Genomic DNA, 16,273 nt, shown 5'->3' on the forward strand with positions numbered 1-16,273 from the left:
CTGAATACACCACGCCGCCGTTGACCCTGCCCATTGACCGAGCAGCCCAACGTTCTTACCAGCTCCCTCCGCAGGACAATGTGTTATATTCCTTGACGGGAGGCCCTTACCCTACGCTCTTTGTTCCCTACCTGTGGTTTGTGGGCCACTGGTGATTCGCAAGGCTGTGGGTAAGTGTTCCACCGAACTGTTGACAGATATTAAGATTATATAATTTGTTTTTTTACGAAACACCGTTCTTTACTGCGCCATTGCGCACCTGTTTAGATTATTCAACACAAAAGTGAGTTCGTCGTTTCCGTGGATTTTTGTATTACCATTTTACTACACATTCGGAGCAGTTTGTTTTAATTGGAGGTGGGGGGGGGGAGACAATAGGTTATTGGCACATGGCGGTCCGCCAAAATATTTCGAGGGTTGACTGTGATCATAGTGTGTACAGAATGGTTCGGGACCTCCCAGTCTCTGGTATGGAACTCGGTGTGGTTTTAAGTGAATAAATGAATGGTGCTTTAAAAGTAATCATTAATATTTTTTTTTATTCCCATTAACCCCGGTGTGAGTCTGCTATCTTCTAATTAAAACTTAAAATTGTAAAATAATAAAACTTACATTTTTTACAACTATTATTACACTGTGTAACAAATGTTTTTATTTGTTTTTTTTTCCTGGGTAGTAAGTGTTATTTCCTAATTACCTATGCCTCAAAAGTACAGAAAATGGCTATTATTCCCCACGAACTTTGCTTTTGTGACCAGGACAGTGATATTTTGAAATTTACCTAATTTCCAGAACATTCCAGATAGATTCAGTGCTGAGTAAACTTGGAATAACTTTTAAAACATTCTAGAACTTTCCAGTAATATAAATAGTAGTATAAATACAGGGGCCTTAAGCCCACCAGTTCATTATGGGACCTCTTTTCCAGTACCAAAATATGAGAAAAGGTTTTCCCCTATTTTCTGGCAACAAAACAGGTGTTAAGATGTTAAAACACCAAACTGAAATCTTTTACAAGGAATCATGTCTGCATTAACCACACTACTTGTGGTCAGAATGCAAACAAAAAACCTACTCTTATAATATATGTATTGTCTTTGAAACTGAAAAGACACAAATTCTCATTGAAAATAGGTGAATTTCAAAATATCACTGTCCTGGTCACAAAAGCAAAGCTTGTGGGGAAAAATATCCATTTTCTATACATTTTAGCCATACACAATTACGAAATAACACTTACTACCCAGGAACAAAAATTGTGTTACATATTGTTATAAAATAATGAAAAATTATCTTAACACGTCATATGTTTGCCTTCTTTCTGCCAACCCCTTTCAGAATTCACGCTGTTGGTGTGCGTCAGATGCCTCCACAAAGGCACGTAAATTCTCACAGCATATTGGAGTGTGCTGCCACAGCAGATGTTTCAATTAACAGGAGGCACATACTGCAGATGCCCCACGAACTTAGAAGGATATATTTTTAGCAATAAACCCAACAGCGCAAGCCACAGTTTTGAACGGGGCTGATGGCCACAAGACGCCAGATAAATTACTCTGCTTATCGTTTGTACCGATGTTATTGCAAAAAGTATTTTAACATTTTGTTGGATGTTGTTCGACTTTTATTGGATTTGTTCCAAGATATATTTTGGAATGCAAATAAATTCTTACCGTAAACTATTGCTAATAATATTCTTACAAAATGCAATGAGCTTCAGGCGAATACATTAAACAAATTAATTTGCAAATATTTATTACTTTCTAGACGCAAAGTGTTTGAATTATTCCATGCACGCTCATGTACACACTTGAAATTACATATGCATACACACACACATAAAGATTCCCTGTACAGGCTGAACAGACTGTAGGGGCAAGTGCTGTTAGCGAGCACCTATGAAGGCCAGAACGGTGCACGAGGGAGTGGGTGGCCAGCACCACGCCCGACCGCCTTTGTCTCCCTAGTGGCGATGTTTACACACCACGCCAGGTACTAATTTGAGGCTGAGTCGACCTAGGGGAGGCCCAGAACCAGTTCTGATAATCGTTACTGGCGTTGGTAGCTGTGAGCAGGAATTGAACTCTGGTCGCTGCTTTTGTAGCGCTAACTGCCACGCCACCGCTTCACACCCAAACACACAGACAAAGTCGTGTACACAGCCTGCTGAAGAAAATGCTGTTAGTGAGAACCTATTAATGAGCTGGCATGGCATGGCACGAGAGAGAATGGTGTGGTCAGGACCACACTCATCTGTTTTGGTTCCCCAGTGCTAATGTTTACTTACCGCAACGTGTACTCATTTAAACCGAAGTTGACATAGGGGTGGGCCAAGGAATAGTTCACATATCACTCACCAATCATGTTAGCCGTGGCAGGGAATTGAACTCGGGTCACTGGCTTCATAAGCAGTAACCCGAGCGTGCTTACCATTGCACAATTGCTTCCCACAATGCACACATGTACATACCTCTACATGCATGTACACACAAACACATATTTAATCAGGCACACATGTTCACACAGTCACACAGGTGATTAAAAAGGCGATTTTTTTTATTAATCAATTTCAATTAATGACATTTGTATTGATTATATTTTGTAATGTATTGTTCACTTACTTTATTAATCCTCCATCTTTGCCTGTGTGCACTTGCGCCAAGACCCTGCTGTTAGCGAGCACCTATTAAGGCTGGCAAGCCACATGAAAGGATGGTGTGTCCAGCACCACTCCTGGCCTGCTTTGTGCCCCCAGTGTTTACACGCCACGGCACAGTGCACGGACCATAATGCCGTAAAACCGAAGACAAAGATCACCATGGAGCCAACAGACACTGATCAGGCAAGTGCTGTTTGTGAGCACCTATGAAGGCTGGCACGGCACACATGGGGGCGTGGGTGGCCAGCCTTCTCCCCCGTGGTGATATTTACACACCACACGAGTTATTAAACTACTTGTTTTTTTTACCAGGTAAGGCCCACGGATTTATAGCAGCCAAATACTCTTAGCGCATTTTATTTCGATTTAAAGCTTTCGTGACTGCAGGGATTCATCTTCTTGGTTCTTTCGGTAAAGTCACGTGACTTTACCGAAAGAACCAAGAAGATGACTCTTAGCGCATGTTTCTAAATGTGGAGGGAAAACCCAGAGGAACCGGAAAAATCCAGGTGACCACGGGGAAAACGTGCAAATTTCAAATATACAACAGACGTTAGGGTCTGGATCGAACCCACGATCTCCTGTATACCAGGCGAGGCAGATAACATCTCGCCATCAGGGCACCATATTAATTTAGGTTATCCTAGGGAAGGCCGAGGACCAGTTCAAATATTCATTACTTATCATTGGTGGTCAGCGGGAATCAAACTTGGGTAGCCGGGTTCATAGCGCAGTGCATTAACCACTGCACTATCGCTCCCCATATACACAAACACGCATGCGCGTGCACCCATACTGGGATCATAGAGTCTAACAAGCCTGGAGGAGGGAATACATTTAAAACACCAGTGAGTCAATGTTTATGTCACGGAGCTTGATGAATTATTTCAAGGTTGACTTGCTTCCATTTGTTTTTTCTCCTATCAGTGTCAAATTAATATAATTTCTCCACTATTTTGACAAAGTCTCCACAACTGTTTTGAGCCTAGTCTCAAAGTGTTAGACCAGCTATCGCCAAAAGGCGATCAGCACAAAGAAAATGAACTATCAGGGGAGAGCAGCTACAATATGAGACCCTTCTTGTATATGAAATATAACAATATGTTTTACCCTTTCTGGCAATAAAACACGTGTCAAGATGTTAAAACACCAAACAGAATCCTTATTCAAGGAAACATAATCTAATTTCATAATAATAATAGTGTATAGAGTCGTGCTCACTTTTATATATACACAACAGTCATAGAAAATTGTTACAAATTCTAACTTTTATGAGCTACTAAAATAGGTACGCCCCTGTTTGGAAATGGAATTCAGATAGCACCGTGGTAATGGTTTATCAGACATTGCTAGCATAGAATCTGTGACTATACTAGCATATGTTCAGAAAAAAAGCCACTGTTTTGAGAGAGAAAAACAGACCTTTTCAAAGTTTGTCCGCCTGGTTCTTTTGGTAAAGTCACGTAGAGCGGATATAATGAAATAATAAAAATAAAATAATATATTATTTTATTTTATTATTTCCCTTCTATGTGACTTTACCGAAAGAACCAAGAAGATGAATCCCTGCAGTCACGAAAGCTTTAAATCGAAATTTTCAGAGTTTCTCCGCCTGGTGGAGTTTATATTTTCTTACCGCAAAGATTGAGTAAAGTAAACATGCATCGACAGTATCTTGTCAAGTCAGTCCACTGCTGGATGAAGGTCCACCCACGCCATGTCGATCACGTCGCCAGGGATTAGTTCAGAAATGACTTAACCACTCTGGGATGAAGGCCTCCACATTCCACATCGGTTGTTTGCCCATAATTAGCCGATGTTAGCCATGGCCAGGAGCGGGAATCGGCTCAACGGGTGCGTAGCTCAGTGTTGTAGACCACCGCGCGCCTTAATTTAGCATTTGCCGACTACGTTCCAAATACAATTTAATCTTAGCGTCTTCTTCATCTTCTTCTGGCCCACCCCCTCTTACGTCAATCTAATTTGTTTACGCTGATCATTGTTGTTGTTGTTGTTGTTATTATTTGCACTTAGTCACATATTCACTTTAAGATGTTTTTTGTTCGTGTTTTTGTTTTTTGTTTGTTGCGGTTGCACCCGATTCAAGAGCTGAAATGGCTCACAGGGCTATACCTAATAAATGAACTTGAAATAAATTAACTTGAACTTGAATTATTCGGCGCCGCAGCCGATCTCAATGTGCGCCCGGACGGGGTAGAGCGCACTTTTTTTTGTCGGCGTCATGACCACCGCGGTTATCACAATGTAGCCACCGATGTTGGCACGATGGGCCGTTTCCACGGCGATTCCTCGAATATCGGTCCCGTCGCCTGCAATATGAGCTTGCCCCCAGCGGCCAATCCAACGCTCCAACCCCCCCCCCTGCCAGCCTCCTACAAACTCCTTAAAACCACACCATTTCATTACATTCTGGGCAGCCGGAATTACCATCCCTCAAGCGTGACAGCACGTGAACACAATGTACCTAACACACACCGTGTTGCACTTTAGTTTTTAACGCCACCAGCACTGCATTATTAAGCGGTTTAACCGCCCAACTTTTCAATGTTTGACCATTGCAATTGTGCCCTGTGCGTGAGTTTCCCAGCACAGAAAGGTAAAAATCACAGCCCTACAAATGCTTGCTGAATGGTCTCCACTGTATCGTGCTCAAGACAGCTCCTCCGGAGGGTATTTGGCCTACTCTTCCACGCTGTCCAGACATATTGGCAGGGGTGGGGGTACCTACGATTTACCCCACCACACACGACCTTATGCTCGGCTGAGATGGGGAGACATTTAAGATCCCCGCCCATTGTATCCACAGCCACGGCCGGGAGAGAGCGAACCGAGCCGGCGACCTCCACTGCGCTAACCACGACCGCACAGCAGCAACCCTCGCAGGGAGCAGTCGACACCGACGTAGCAGCGTTACGCTTGGACGAGTGAGTGCGTACACAAAATCCGTTCGCACAACCATTCTCTCCACGCGTCAAGTTGCACCCCACTCCGTCGGCAGCGCCTCGATTTCGACTCAATTGAGCCGGCCGCTTCGATTGCTTGCGCACAGCCTCGGCTCGGTGCCAGAAAGCGGCCGGGAAACGAGGGTGAAACCGCGGCACGGCTGTCGACCGAGGAGGCTTACCTCGAGGTGCGTGCGTCGCGCGTCTTCGGAGGGACGGCGGAGGCGACGGGGCCGATATCGGCATGCCGCGAGCGTTGCCTCGCTCGTTACACCCGGTGGCCTTTCGCGGAGGACACAAAACGACAACGCTGTTGGGCGAGTTTGACCCGCCAGAGGTCAGCACCCCAAATGTCTCGGCGCAGGTGGCCCTCCGAACGTCGCGGCGACAGCGCGTAGGGAGTTGGCTCCGAAGGTGCTTCGCAAATCGAACAAAAAAAAAGCGGTGGTGGTTGTTTTTTGTGTGTGGAGTTAATTCTCATCGGTGAACTTGAATTATTACTCTCTGGCGACCGCGTGTGTACGTGCATGCCACGGCGGCTGGGCTCGGACTACGGGGTGGTGTTTCAGTTGGTTTGATTTTCTCCTCCTTTGAAAAGGGAGGCAGACTTGCGTAGCAAAATCAACAAGGACTCTGACCGGCACGTCGAATGTGCGTGTTTGGCTCACCTTGTTGCTCCATCTCGGGGGGGGGGGGGGGGTCTTATTTTTAACCAAGTCTGTATTAGGCAAGAATTGCAACATTGTTGAATGAAGGCAGATCGTTTTATGTAAGAAAGCTGAAAAAGAATTACGGATTCAAAAATGAAAATAGAGACAATGAGAAGTCAAACTAGAGAAGGGAGAGAGGGAATACAAATATATAAAGAACAGCCTTATGAGATTAGGAGCGTGCATTTTTGATAATCCTGTCGCACTGTGGGGGAAGGACTTCGCCACCGATGTCCCCGCATGACGTCCAGAAATGCGTACTGATAGCTGTAAATGCTATGGCACGAAGTAAAAAAAATGTGTGTACGCATGGAAAGAGAAAACGAAAACTCCAGCACAAATCGATGTCGTGAATGCAACAGAATTTGAGTCGAGATTTAAGGTTGTGGCACTGCCTCATACTCTCATACATACAGAGGACCCACCCCTTCCACCCCAGTCATGAACACTTTCATAGTGCACTCCATGCATGTCCGAGGCAGGTAATGCTGTTATTTGAGATAGGATGCAATACAATTTCGTGACGCCCTCACCGCAGGTTTTCATTACACCAAAACAACAACAACAAAGGACACCGTGTCTGGAGAACGAAACGTATTCTCTCTTTCTCTCTGCATAACATGTCATGAATTCTGAAAACGTGCAAACTCTAGATAGAAGTGTCATTTCAGAAGAGTGCAGTCGTCGTCTTGTCTTACGTTACCGCACCGGCGAAGTGGCTGCTGCCTTGAACTCTCTATTCTCTATCTCTGCACTCCTCTCGTATCGACAGGAGGGGGCAGGGGGTGGGGGTCAGGAGGGGGGGGGCATTACCTTGAGTCTAATCCCCCAGCCACCGAACCTCTCCTGGTGTTCCATCTGATGGCATCCATTCGGCCAAGATGTACCGCAGGGGGGAAAAAGGTTTTTGAATCCTTCTCCCCTGGCAATTTTTCTCATCTGATATATGAAATGAAACCCACCGAGCCCAAAAGTTTGGGAGCGGCCGTCCACGGTTATCTGGACCAGAATGCGCCGTGAAATTCCCAATGCTGCTTCGGCGACAATCTGAGACGCAGCGGGAGATATTCTATTTGAGTTATACGGAGCCGTGTTATAGCACCGTTGCAAGTAAAACCCTAAAATTGTTTATTTTGTATTGTAGGCACTTATTAAATATCAATAACGTCGCGTGTGTAAAATTGTTTTTCGAAATATCCAATGGTTGTATAAGCTCATAGCATATCGGGGACACTTGCAGACCAATGTGATGGCTGGCCCAAGACTGGGTCATTGTTCGTACTGGCAATATGAACAAAAACACCGACGCCAAAATGCCCCTCGCAGGAGTTAACCTGGTAGATGTGTTTACAAGTGTGCCGAGAATGTTAAGAGATTCGTCTCACGCACGGTTTTCCGAGGCGTGGGAGTAGGGGTCGGCACGGTTTGGCTCAAACCACCAAACCGCGGTTTGAACCGAACCAAATCGGTTTGGTTTGGCTCTGTTTGAACTGGTTCGGTTTGGTTTGGGGCTACGAAAACCGACTCGGTTTGGCTCGGACAGGGTGGAACCGGCTCAAACTAGTTTGGTTCAAGCCAACTTAAGAGGTTTGGTTTAGCTTAGTTTGGTTTGGTTTTGGTTTGGTTTGGTTCAGTCGTCGCTGGTTTGGTTTGGATTGCTCAATTTGAAACCAGTTTGAGTCGGTTCAAACCGTGCCGACCCCTACGTGGGAGGACCAAAAAGTTTTCTGGGAGGAAAAAAAGCGCGTGGAGGAAAAGTGCATGGAATTACAATTGGTATTTTTTTCAGACACGAGTTGTGGCCGAAACGTCGTGAGAATAATTTTATTATGTTTTATTTTTATTATTTTATTACTTCCCTTCTACGTGACTTTACCGAAAGAACCAAGAAGAAGACACGAGTCATCAAATATGTACCTTCCTGTGGTAGCACGCTCGCGTTTGCGATGAAGGGTGCACACACACGTATTCTTTGGGTCTTTCGGTAAAGTCACGTAGATAGGTAAAAAAATGAAAAAAAACTACGACGTGTCGTGGGTCTTATCCTGATGACGACCGATTGTGTTGCGATCGAAACGTCGTAGTTTTATTGTTATTTTCTTTGAACCTATCTACGTGACTTTACCGAAAGACCCAAAGAATATTAATTCCTGCAGTCACGAAAGCTTAAGGTGCACGCACGGTTAACAAGTTTGTATGGTTGATTGCAAATGGGCAGTTTTAAATTATACCATTTGAGATCATTTTTTTTAATGATTATTAATGTAGCAAATATATCAGAGGGTTGTGTAATGTTATAAACATTACTGGTCCGACTCTCAGGGTTACCAGAGTCTATTAATGCTAATTGCGTGAGTTGTTTATTTGGCAATTATTTTTGTTTGTTTTAATCTTCAAGTTTCATTAAATTGTGCCATGTGTGAAGGAACAATACTGTGTGTGTGCTGCTGCTGTAGCCACTGAACAAAGGTCCCGTGGCTTTTCATTTAAATGCGCAATTTATGATTTGACATTTACTTCGGTGATGTTTCGGAGACACGTTGAGGTTAGTTAATTATAATGTGTGGGCTGTAATGTGTGGGCAGTATTGTGAGTGCCTAAATGCCGGTGCTCGGGACAGAGGTGGGCGTTGCATTAAGAATTGTAATCAATGTAATAACGATCGTGTAAGTACAAACAAAATACACACACACACACACACTGCGAATATGTGCATCTTCTCTTAAGTCAACGTAGGATAGACAAACCCCTTTGACCACGGCATCTCACGCCATAAATCCCAGGATATTGTCGCCTTAGGATAGGAATTCACACACCCCAGCCCTCCTGCCACAACAAGAGGCCACCTTTTTTCGTCCCCTGTCAATATTCTATCGTCAAATGTCCCGTACATTATGCCAATTTACAGGGGTGGTCCAGATGTCTTGTAACCACCCCCCATTCAATTCTCTAAAACTTTATCTGTTTTAAAGCAAGGTGTATTTAAAAAAATACACTAATGATTATGCCAAGGACAAACATGTTAGGGGCCAATTAGCAAAGTGGACTTCCAGAGGTCGCTTGTTCGATTCAGTGAGACCGGAGCGGCAGTTAAAACAACGGTGCGGTGTTCTTAACACCTCTTGCATCTGTCCATCCAGGAGTATCAATGGCAGCTCCGTGGTTAGTAGATCGTCAGGTCGTGTGTGATGGGGTTATGTGTGGCTACTCCCCCCCCCCCTTCCTCCCAGAAGTCTGTCCAGCATGACAATGTTAGGCCAGATACCCTCTGGGAAGGGTTCCCTCTAGTCGACGCGCCTTCTGTCAGCAGTGGTGTGAGCAAGCAATTGCAGGGCTGCGCCTGTATTTTTTACATGGCTTTCTACCTAAAAAAATGAAGAAGAAAAACACAAACGTGCATCATGATGCAAGGACTGAAGTCGCATAAATGCTGGATTGTGGGAATCGCATTGGATTGTCTGTGCTCTGTGGTGAATCCAGGGAGGGGGTAGATGGGATCTCGAAAGACCCTGAAAATTGGTATTTTGTTGACATTTGCCAGAAAATTACATATTTTTCTCATGTAGGGCCTTATTTAAAAAGCTTACAATTTTACGACCACCCACCCCACCATTCTGTGAGGGTTTCTATTTTAAAGACACGTCGTGACATTTGTACAACAACGTGAATTACGATGATTAGAGGTTCAAGTCGTCTTATGTTCCTCCGCGAGCGACGATTGCAACAATTAGAACAATAACTTGCAGCCCTCGTGTCAATCCACTGCTGGCTGAAGGCTTGTCCACAACCGTGTCAATCGTGTGGGTTGTTCCACAGCGATTCGCAGTAGTCAGTGCGGGTTGGACAAGTGGAGAGGCTAAGGTCCGGTTCAGATATCGCTTGCTGCTGATGTTAGCCGTGGCCGGGAATTGAAATTCGGTTTTGCCCGGTTCATAGCCACCACTTCACCCCCCAGTGGTTAGTATGTATGGTGTACAATGTTGTACGTATGTTGAACATCTTTCGCACCGTACGTAGCCAACCGTGCTGATCTGTGCAGGGGACAACAAACTCAAGACAGAAAAAAGAGTTGTAAAGGAATGAGTTTTCAATCGAGATTAAAAGTGACGAGCTCTCCTGGCTTACTCATATCGGCAGGAAGAGAATTCCAGACGGCCGCAGAAGGGCATCTGAAAGTGGACCATGCAGTGTCCGTCTTCGTTCGATGGTTAGCCAAAAGCTACCGCTGCAAGGACGACGGGAGTTTGCGTGAAGGTTTCAGCTCCTTGGCGAGATGAGCAGCAAGGTATTGTGGTGCATTTGTGGCAAGCACTTTCGCACCTCCGATTAGCACGGTTGGGTACGTACAGTGCGAAAGAAGTTCAACATACATACTGTATATACTTTGCGTTTAATGAGTGCGGCCTTAGTAATCGACTTCAATATGTATAGCAATTATATCATCATAGAATACCGTCGTGTGAGAGTCGAGCTTTTGCTTAGCACCTGATGATGCTGGATAGAATCTCCAGCGAAAGGTGGGGCGTAAAATTGTCAAATGTTTATTTGCTTTTCAACACTCTCGTTTTGCTGCACATTTGTCCACGCGACACCTTCATTCGATTCCCTCGGTCGGGTGGTGGAGGATTGGAGTGAAAAAATGAAACGTTGACATCTTACCTCAGTATCTAACCCAATAGAAACCAATTAGGAAGCAGAATACTGTATTATTTTGAATGAAATTTGGTCTAAAATTACATATGTCATATATCTCTCCATATAATATATTTGGGGGGATACAGTGGCATAATGGTTAGCACACTGCATGTAAACATGTCTATCTGATTTGAATTCTTAGAAACATTTACCATCATCAACCTTTCCTGACCAGCATGGTGAAGTACGGTCAAGCAAGCCCTATGACTGGCACGGCATCGTGTTGTAGACTAATCATTGTTATTTATTAGTATACTTTTATTTGTCAGTGTAAGTTTGCCAGGATACAATCCTTGAGATGCATTTCTCATTTATTATTGTTTATTATGGAATGGACTGTAAAATGAGCGATATTAAATGTATTTTAAAGTGTTAGTATAAAGGATTAACTTAAGTCAACGTTGGCCTGATCTGAAATATTTATATATTTTTATATAACGTATGAACTGGAAAAAAAAATATATATATATATAAATTCCAATACAATTTATTCCATTACCATGTGAGTGCAAATGCATTTTGGATGCTATATAAAAGTGTAGATGGTTATGCAAGTGACATATCCAAAAGTTAATAACACGAGGCAATATTTGAGAATATGTTTTTGCCACTTATGCAGCGATCACCCTTCATTTTAGTTGTATGTCCTGTCTGGCCTGTGGTTGAGATGAACATACAAAACCAGTGCTTCCTGTTTCTAACCGAATACAAAATATCAACGCGCAATGGGTCAGTGCTCTTTACAGGATAAACGGATGGAACTAAAAAAAGCACGCGCGTGTATTTACCTTGAATTCTAACAATGGACAGATACAGCTGCGCTCCAACTGTTTTAAATGCAGCAAACACAAATCTATGCGCAATGACTTAGTCAATGCCGTCTGTCGGCTTCGGTAATGCTCTCTGTATATCTCAGCAAAAGATAAACTGGACATTATGTTGTTCCCCCTTATTGCCGACTCCTTATCAGGCCGCAACAACTTATAAATGCTTAAATCAATCCAGTGGCCATCAGCAGTTAAGCCCAAATAAATCCTGCTACCGATGATAACATTTTTTTATACAGCTGCGTGACCCAGTTTTTTGCCATTGCATTTGTTCCTTTGCGTGTGCGTAAGAGATAATTATTGGTGCAGTGGCTAGCACACTGCACTATGAACCCAGCCACCTGGGTTCGATTCCCAGCCATAGCTAACATCAACGGCGAATGGTATCTGAACTTTTCCTCTGCCTCCCCGAGCTCAACCCAGTTCGAAATGGAAACCTGATGTTGCTATATAAAACTCAGCACTGGGGAGACATTGGCATCGGGGCATGATGCTATCCACAACACCCCCTCGTGTGCCGTGCTGGCCTTCATAGATGCTCGCGAACAGCACTTAACTACAACAGTTCGTACAGCTATACAAATATGAAGAGGGTGGTTCGTTGTGCGCCTGTTTTTTTTGCAGTACTGCCTAGGAGGTGGTACGATTACCCTTGGAGACATTTTGCACGGAATTTATGGCTCAAATTTCAGGAGTATCCGGTCTACTTTAATGTGGGGAATTTACAAAGCAAACCCTCTTCTGCAAAAGGAAGGTTAAAGATCGTAGAATGTCATTCTCATTGCGTTGTAGTGTAATGTTCCAAATTATTAATTACCCTTCAACCCTGACCAGCCACAATACTTTTAAGCTGCGTGCGAGAGAAGCTACATATAGGGAATGATGACGATGATCAGGCCTTAATCTCAGCTGGAGCTGTCTGGGGCTGAGCTATGGAAAATATTTCCTCAGCCCCATCCACCTCTTCCCCCACTTTCACTATCAGAAGAGGAGCAGGGGATGGATACGAAAGGAATATGATGAGGAAAACGATGTGACTAATTAGTCAACATTTACTGTGGCGTCCTAATTTTTTTTTGGGAGGGTGGGTGTGTAAGTCTAAATGAATGCAACACAAACTTTCATAAAATTATTCTGCTAAGCCAATTATACGGATTGAAATTAAATATGCATGCCTCTCATGTTAAATGTATACTTGATCTGCCCTTATACAAGATAAGCTGCCTTAAAACAACAGTCACATTGTCTCAGACCTACATGGAACTTGAAAGCATTTTTCTTTTCATTATCTCTGGATGCTAAAAGCCATTTTGGAATTGTTTAGGTCTGATTTTTATTTCATGCGTCCCGTATTTAATGAGGTGATTTGTGCAATGGAGGAAATTTTGGCAAAAAATATTTTTGTTAATATATATTCATCATTCTCTTAAATATCTAAATCAAAGGGTGTGGGATTGCTGAGGATGCATTTTGCTTATCCCACGATGACGTCTGTCAAGTGACACATTTCCTCGGTTGTGTGAACCGCATTTTTAAAAACGTGATAGGATCCGTAGTCATATTATAGCCACCGTCTTATCTTATCCATGCATTTCTCTATGTATCTTCTTGTCCCAGGAAGCACGTGTGATTTTTGCTTGAATTGGCCACTCAAGCAATTGGCTACTGCTGCTCGTTATTTATTTCGCTGTGCCTTTAAGTATATCGCAAATACGTTTTTTTCTTCCCATTCAGAAACCTTTATTTCAGACAGTATCATTCGATGCTATCTTTAACAGTGAGTGGTACCGCCGCTGTTTGTGTCTCCTATTACAATCGCATGCGCCGAATGAAGATCCAAAGGTTCGCAAATGCTCTCTTGATCGGGAGCGATGATTATTGCCACTCGTACGTTAAGACGAGCGAACTGGCCTACTGGCTGACAATACCGCGCGTGCTACATTGGTTACCTTTCAGATGCCAAATGATAATGTCAAAAATCCCGAAAAGCAGATCTGCCCAGGCGATTATGTGTTTGTGTTTTGTGTCTCCAAAGAAACACAAATGTCACGTTCGCAGGCGCAACCTCGCCTTGTGTCTCCCCCGCCCCTCCCACTGAGCACTGTTTTTGACAGCGTCTCGTTCTTCATTCTCGTGTTCATACAATTACATGGCGCCATCGGACGCACGGTGAACGAGCATGGTCGGTGAGACGGCCTTTCTCATCTCTGGAGAGAGTAGCCGAGTTCCACCCGCTAAACCTTGGAGGAGGGGATCCCCTTGTGTTTGCTAGGTGGGACGCAGCCAAGCACAACTGTGTTGGGACATTAAAACAAACTGCAGTGAAATTGATCGCGCTGTCCTTTGCAAGCGGGATGTTCCATCTCTTTCATTCTTGGACGTAGAAAAAAGGTCGGCCGAGCGATGTTTGTAAAGGAAGGCCACAATGTGCCGCCTGGCTCCTTAAAACTCTCACTGGGCACCTATTGTTGTGTCATGCTACCGCTTCGCCCTGGCCTTTTGCTATGTACCAGCAGGACCACCTGCTTTTCTAACACTTGTTCAATACCACCCTCCCCACACAAGCAGGTAAACTCACTCACTCTTAAGCCCTTTGCCAATCCACTGCTGGATGATGCCGTGCTGGTCGTACTTCACCACCCAGGTCACTCGTCAGATTGGGTTGGTTGAAGGGGTACCCGCGGAACGGTTTAGATGTCACTTTGCCACTGATGTTATTCGTCGTGATTTGGAATCGAACTCGGGTTGTTGGGTTCAAAACGCTCCACGTCTTAAGACAATTTTCACACAATATTTGTTGAAATTATAGTTCGAGTGGTCTAGAAGAATATAGATATTTTATACTGTAAATTGTCATTTCTTGGTAATGGGATTACAGCATGGGACACAGAACCTTATAATCATGAAATTTAACGCAAGCATCGTTTTGGCTTTATAGTTTATCCTAAATGTTCTCACAGCAGGCAATTGAGATGCATAAAAGTGCCTTTTCCATTGCTGTGTCTAATATTCTCCCTGCATTGTTCTTGCAATTCCGTTACCATGGAATGGCCTATATACGTAATCACATCTGCTCGTGGTGCGTATACACCTATACGTATAAACATGCCTGGAAGTTGCCTTTTTTGCATGCTATAGTGCACAGCCATACATGTCACAAAACAAAGATTTACAGCCCCTTCATCAATCCATGGGGAGTTTGTGACCATACGTCACCACGCTAAAAAGTGCGTGTTGCATGGAAACAATGAAAATAATAAAATAAAACATGATAAAATAATTCTCACGACGTTTCGGCCACAACGCAAGCAGCCGTCATGAGGTGAAGACCAGGTCTGTCAGGGAGACAGCGTCTTTCTTCGTCGTGAGAATTATTGTATTATGTTTTATTTTATTATTTTTATTGTTTCCATTCTACGTGACTTTACCGAAAGTACCAAGAAGATGAATCCCCGCAGTCACGAAAGCTTTAAATCGAAATTTAAGTGCGTGTTGGTGAAGGGTGGTTGGTTCTCAGGACTGGATCACATGCCATTCGCCAACGATATTCGCTGTGACCGGGAATGACACTCCAGATGGACGGATTCATCACGCCAGTGTGCGCAAATCACTGCGCCACTCCTCCGCCCAGTCAGAAGGTATTTCGCTGTCGTGAATAGGCTTTAAAAAACGATAACAAGCATACATCTGCATGCGATCATGTTTGTTTCAAATTCAAATGCTATGATGCTGAGGATGCACACTGTTTGAAGCTCCACCTGCCTTCTGTTACTTGCACAGGATGTTTTAAAAGCAGCCTGCACGAAGCACAATTGATGTCCGAGTGGCTTTTTGATGCTGCAATTTGCCTTTCACGGCAAACATCTGGGCCACAGGCAAATGCCTTTACGCAGCTTTCAGGCAATGCCTTTCAAAGCGTGGCGTTTGGTAATAGATATTCTGGACGTGACATCACGGCACCTTTACAAATAAAGGCTGCTACAGGAATTCATAGATATTGAATTAAATTAATATACGGTCTATATAAAATATTATTCCCCATTGGATGAAGGCCTCGCACTCCCTTCATGCCACGATCAGTCGCATTGCCGTGCACTAACCCGATCTCACTGCTCCGTCTCCGTGCTGGTCGTAATTTTGAATGCATTCCCTCCTTTGGCTTCCATTTCGTTGCCAGCCTCTTCCATTGTCCATCATGTCTTATAGCCAGGATGTGCCTCCTGCCCAAGTCCGCGTACTTTAATTTACAGCCAACTTGATGTCTCTGACTTGAAGCTTTCGTGACTGCAGGAATTCATATTCTTTGGGTCTTTCGGTAAAGTCACGTAGATAGGTTCAAAGAAATAAGAAAAAACTACGATGTTTCGATCACAACACAAGCGGTCGTCATCGGGAAAAAGGTGGGGGGATGACGACCGC

The 16,273-nt window shown here is 43.9% G+C and overlaps 1 protein-coding gene across 2 annotated transcripts in view; it reads right to left on the bottom strand.

Annotated features, from left to right (window-relative positions):
* The window catches only part of LOC144943294 (muscarinic acetylcholine receptor M3-like), an 80,731-nt gene that overhangs the window by 50,750 nt on the left and 13,708 nt on the right, over positions 1 to 16,273 (bottom strand). The window contains exon 2 of one of the 2 annotated variants that reach the window (XM_078870666.1): positions 5,805 to 5,904. The exons of the other annotated variant lie outside the window; for it this stretch is intronic. The gene's annotated coding sequence lies outside the window, so the exon portion shown is untranslated. The remainder of the gene's footprint in view (positions 1 to 5,804; positions 5,905 to 16,273) is intronic. 2 annotated transcript variants of the gene reach the window in all.

Source organism: Lampetra fluviatilis, chromosome 30 (assembly GCF_964198595.1).
Source record: "Lampetra fluviatilis chromosome 30, kcLamFluv1.1, whole genome shotgun sequence".
In the NCBI taxonomy this organism is placed as follows: Eukaryota; Metazoa; Chordata; class Hyperoartia; order Petromyzontiformes; family Petromyzontidae; genus Lampetra; species Lampetra fluviatilis.